The sequence below is a fragment of the Etheostoma spectabile genome, chromosome 8 (genome assembly GCF_008692095.1).
Source record: "Etheostoma spectabile isolate EspeVRDwgs_2016 chromosome 8, UIUC_Espe_1.0, whole genome shotgun sequence".
Classification (NCBI taxonomy): domain Eukaryota; kingdom Metazoa; phylum Chordata; class Actinopteri; order Perciformes; family Percidae; genus Etheostoma; species Etheostoma spectabile.
This window is the reverse complement of record NC_045740.1, coordinates 26,351,453-26,356,146: the sequence shown is the minus strand read 5'-3', so window position 1 is coordinate 26,356,146 and position 4,694 is coordinate 26,351,453. Positions and strand designations below refer to the sequence as shown.

Genomic DNA, 4,694 nt, shown 5'->3' with positions numbered 1-4,694 from the left:
TTGTTCTTGCTCGGGCTTTAACTTCTGGTCTGTCAGCAACGTTGCCATGACGGACTGCATCTTTCTCCACCGCCGTTACGGAACTCACCGAAGGTTACCAAACCTCAACGTCATCGTTCTCAACCACTCCCTCTGTTTGCTGATTAGACCAGTAAAAGTTTTCGGAGAAAACACGCAAATATACCGCAAACCCAGACAGAGTATTTAAGGAAAATTAAAATTTAGCAGAAGTATGTAGGAGGGCGGAGCCAGGCTACTACATACGGACCGACAGTGTCATTACATTTCCCAACATTATTCACATTTACTGTAATTTTACATAATGACCGTTTTCCCTAATAAACCATAACATAGATCTAATAGGCCACTGTGCCAATCTAAAAATATTATTTATTAACAATATTGCTTGTTTGTGGTGGTGGGTTCAATGCCGTGATCGCTGTTCAAATATAACTACATGTTGCAGCGACGCAGATTGCAACAACGGTGATTGCTTGGTTGTGGCTTGGTAACGTCACCTTGCCCCCTACTTATTTCCGGGTTCTCCTTCTCCATAAATATGTAATCAAGGAAAGGGTTAACATTTCCTGCTACAGCTTTAAGATGTGGCCAAAAACACAGGGGAGACACTTTGTTTCTTCCGCTATGCCTCTAGAGTTGGTACTTGCTCCGAAACTAATCCCTTTCACTCTCTCACTCGCTCTACCACACACTCCCCGTGCGTACACGCATTCTGGCCATGCTATTTTCTTAAAGAGATACGCTAGAACAACGCGGACACCAGCGCACAAGTATAAACCTCAGGCCACTTACATAGGCAACATTGAAAGCTCTGCACAGAGCCCATGCAGAAGCATATATCTCGCTTGAATCTTTTTTGTACATATTAAGTGAAAGGCCAAATAGAAGAAAACAAAGATACATACATACATACATACATACATACATACATACATACATACATACATACATACATACATACATACCTACATACGTATGCAGGTGGGAAGAGTTTATGGAAATCAAGATTACTTACCTGTAGTTTCAGGCAGCTTCAGTGACCTGGTCAGTCTCATTCTCTCATTTTATAGGCCCGGTCACAGCTGCTCCAAATTGTTAACTTGCTCAGGTAGGCACTGTAGCTCGGGATTTAGACTTGCGTCAGAACTTGAGCTTAGGGAAGTCCCACTGTCCCAGGGCCAGAAAGAATAGAATTGGGTAAGATGAAAATTAATTTTAGGACGATTGTTGAAAGAAAAAAGCCCACCTAACTTAATAAACTGCAATCACAATAAAACAGATGTAATGTTTGTGTACCACATACCCCACCACTTAGTGTGTGTGTGTGTGTGTGTGTGTGTGTGTGTGTGTGTGTGTGTGTGTGTGTGTGTGTGTGTGTGTGTGTGTGTGTGTGGTGTGTGTGTGTGTGTGGTGTGTGTGGGTGGTGTGTGTGTGTGTGTGTGTGTGTGTGTGTGTGTGTGTGTGTGTGTGTGTGTGTGTGTGTAACTAAGCTGCAGAGAGCCGACAGGATCAGCAGCTTTCAGCAACTTTAAAAAACTTCCGGTGATTGGTCAAAATTGAACTTCAGTTTGCGTGAATTGTTGTGATTGCGACATTGTAAATTCCTGGAGGGACGGATGAATGAACAAGTTGAAGGAGCATCAGCTGTGTGCCTGATTTATCAAAAAGCCGAATGTGGCTCTAGCTACAATATTAGCTGCATTGTCAGTTGTTATTGCCGGTCACGCAGGGCTTCTTTAAGTGTGTAAAGCCTGGAGAAGCTTGTTTGCAAGCATTTTCATATTAGCTTCCAGTCTTTGTTTATGAAAGGACCCAATGACGGTCGAGTGTCTTGAGCAGGGATTTTAGAGACAGCTTGTCCACTATATTGAAAGACACCATCTCTTTGGCAATGAATGTGGTGACTGCTTTAGTACTCCTTCCATCTGGCACTGTATTTTGGGCCTTTGATGGATAGGTTTGTGCCTTTTGATGGATAGCTGTGATGCAGAAGCCCAGACTGTCCCGCTTTTTGCTGTAGGGTCCATCTGTGCAGCAATGGGGGAATGATATTTCCGCAGGTGGGCTTGCAAGTTTGTTTGTATTACCACTTTTTGCCATGATTTTGTTCCTGCAGTGTTTGCACATTGTTTACAGCTATTATAAACACAGAAAGTAGAGTGAGCCAAACTAGCATTACTAAATGTGTGTTCACTCTGCCCGCGTTGATTATGTTCACACCACCAGTTTGGGCTGTGTTATTATTTCTACCAAAGTTTTGAAAAAGTAATTGTTAATTGATTTCAAAACATCACCCTCCCTATTCCCAATATTTTGGAATTTTGGAATAAAATCTTGTCCCACCTCTTCAAAACTATTTCCATCACTGGTCAGGGTGGTGTTTGTGATTTGGGAGATTGGGCAACTAAATGGCTGCCTCGATGTTTCACCAGTAAGGCTTGCTGGCTGCTTCCTGACTATTTGAGTGGGAGTAAAACAGGGAAACAAAGCTGAATGGCTTGCTGACTCACTGACAAAGTAGAAGTAGGTGGTGGATGGAAATTGAGGCTAGCTGGTTTTGAGACCATAGAGACTGGCTGACCCAGTTTCCACTCCCGCACCAGTTCCTTTCAGTGTTCAATCATGACATAGTGGTTTCCCACCCTCTAGCCCAGAGCCTTGTCCCAGCCTGGCTCACCAAGCCTGTCGTGACCTAGAACTCTGTATGCTTACTTCAAAGTGCTTTTTTCAGAGCCTTAGTAGAATTCAGTCACGGTTTTCTGGAAGGTTCAGTCAGACATTATTAAGAATGCAAGATTGTGTATTTAAGATTTTCTATTTATTTAACTGATCAGGTAGCCTAATGTTTGTCTGAATAGCAAATTGTTGCATACACCTAATGCTGATGGTCGCGCTACTACTACTTCGACTACTACTATATTGTGATCCACAGACACACAATAACCGTTCAGAAAAAACACACACCTTCATATTTAAATTAGTTAAGTTAGTTAAGTATGACTTCTATTTGTGTAACCCAAAATTCACACCAGAAACCACAATTCAGTGGAGTATAATGGCTACAGAATTGTCAATCTTTCCAATTGATTGATTGTTATATCATAGTTATATCATAGTTTTATAACCATAACTAGGCACAGCAGCTGCCCAGCTCTTTTTTTTCCAACATGTTGAGTTAGTGTACATGGGGCTTAAGGTTGTGCACGATATGTTATTTCAGCATCAACATTGCAATCTGTGCATGCGTAATAGTCACAGGACGTGTGATGTCACATCTGGCAAATTAACAGATAAAACACATAATGCTGAACTTGCACATTTCTCATTTTCTGTGACTAATCCAGTGTTTCCCATCAAATAGCTACAGAGTTGGTAGGCCCATCACAGTCGCATAATGGACAGGAAATATTTTTCCACTTTTCTTCGGGTGGAGGTCTGTGCAGTCGTCCAAGGGGAACTTTTCAAACTGAATGTGGCGGGCGGCGAAGCTGCAGCGGTTATTATTGAGAGGGCGAAGAATACAAACTATACAAATGTAATATGAACGTTTTTAGTGAGAAAACATGCCGGACCGACGACAAAAGGTGGCGGTAATGCTCTGCCCAGCTGCAATATGCCATTAAACAAACAAAGAAAAAGAGTAATTTCCAGTTACTGCATAACGTCTGTGCACGATTTTAGCAACATTTGCAACACAACGCTCTCAGTTTATAAACTCTGTCTTTAAAAACAAACATAATTTTATGATAATCACATTGCCATATTGCTTATTGCTAATGCAATACAAGTTGATTTTAGCATAGCTTGGTGTTGGCATTGCTTTCTGTTGCCAGAGTGTTTCATAATATCTTTAGTTTTGTTTAAATTTTTCTATTTGTGAATGATTTAGATTTGCACTTGACTTACTTTTCTCTTTGTCTCTCTCCAGGGGTAGACGGGTTTCACCAGCTACTTAAGGCTCAGGATCATATCGGGGCAGACTGATCGCATCAAACCGGATGAAACTAGGTCGGGCTGAATCAAACCAGACAGACCAGAGCAGAACGGAGCAGACCAGACTGATCAAGACTATACCCGGCCCATCCACGAGGCCTGTTACAGTTTCCTATCCAGGTAACTAAAGCACCTCTGTTCTGTGTGCATGCTTCTCCCACTCATATTTGTGAGAGGTGAATTTAAACCAAGCCTACTGATCTTATGCATCAGTCGGACTCACGTGAGAACTTCCAGGAAGTTGAATGCATAAACAGAAATATACAGAGATTTTTGGTACTTATTCATCCTACTGTCCACTCCCAATTTAAGGGCTCGGTGCCTTTTTATACCTGAAAGGGACTTTATTGGCAAGGGAAACAGGTTTTAAATTGCCAAATGTTAACCTTTACGGATTGCTTTGTTTCCAACCGTGGTCCGAATACCAGGGGAGGCTCATTGCCTCCAGGATCAATGTTTTACTATAAATTATGTTGGGGTTAAAATTCCATTTCTTGTGAGCAAATGAATGAGCCTTGCTTTTAGTCTTAAGGTTTCTTTTGGACACCGCACACACTGTGTACAAAAACATGAACTTATTCCACAAATTCTGCTCCGGTTGCATCTACAGGTTTCCTTCTCCCTTCTCTATCCCTCTTTTGCCCACCTCTCTCCACACACACACACACACACACACACAC

At 41.9% G+C, this 4,694-nt stretch overlaps 1 protein-coding gene across 2 annotated transcripts in view; it reads left to right on the top strand.

The window, feature by feature from the left end:
* The window catches only part of LOC116693952 (aryl hydrocarbon receptor nuclear translocator-like protein 1), a 31,832-nt gene that overhangs the window by 4,912 nt on the left and 22,226 nt on the right, over positions 1-4,694 (top strand). For both annotated transcript variants that reach the window (XM_032523329.1, XM_032523330.1), the window contains exon 2: positions 3,950-4,134. The gene's annotated coding sequence lies outside the window, so the exon portion shown is untranslated. The remainder of the gene's footprint in view (positions 1-3,949; positions 4,135-4,694) is intronic.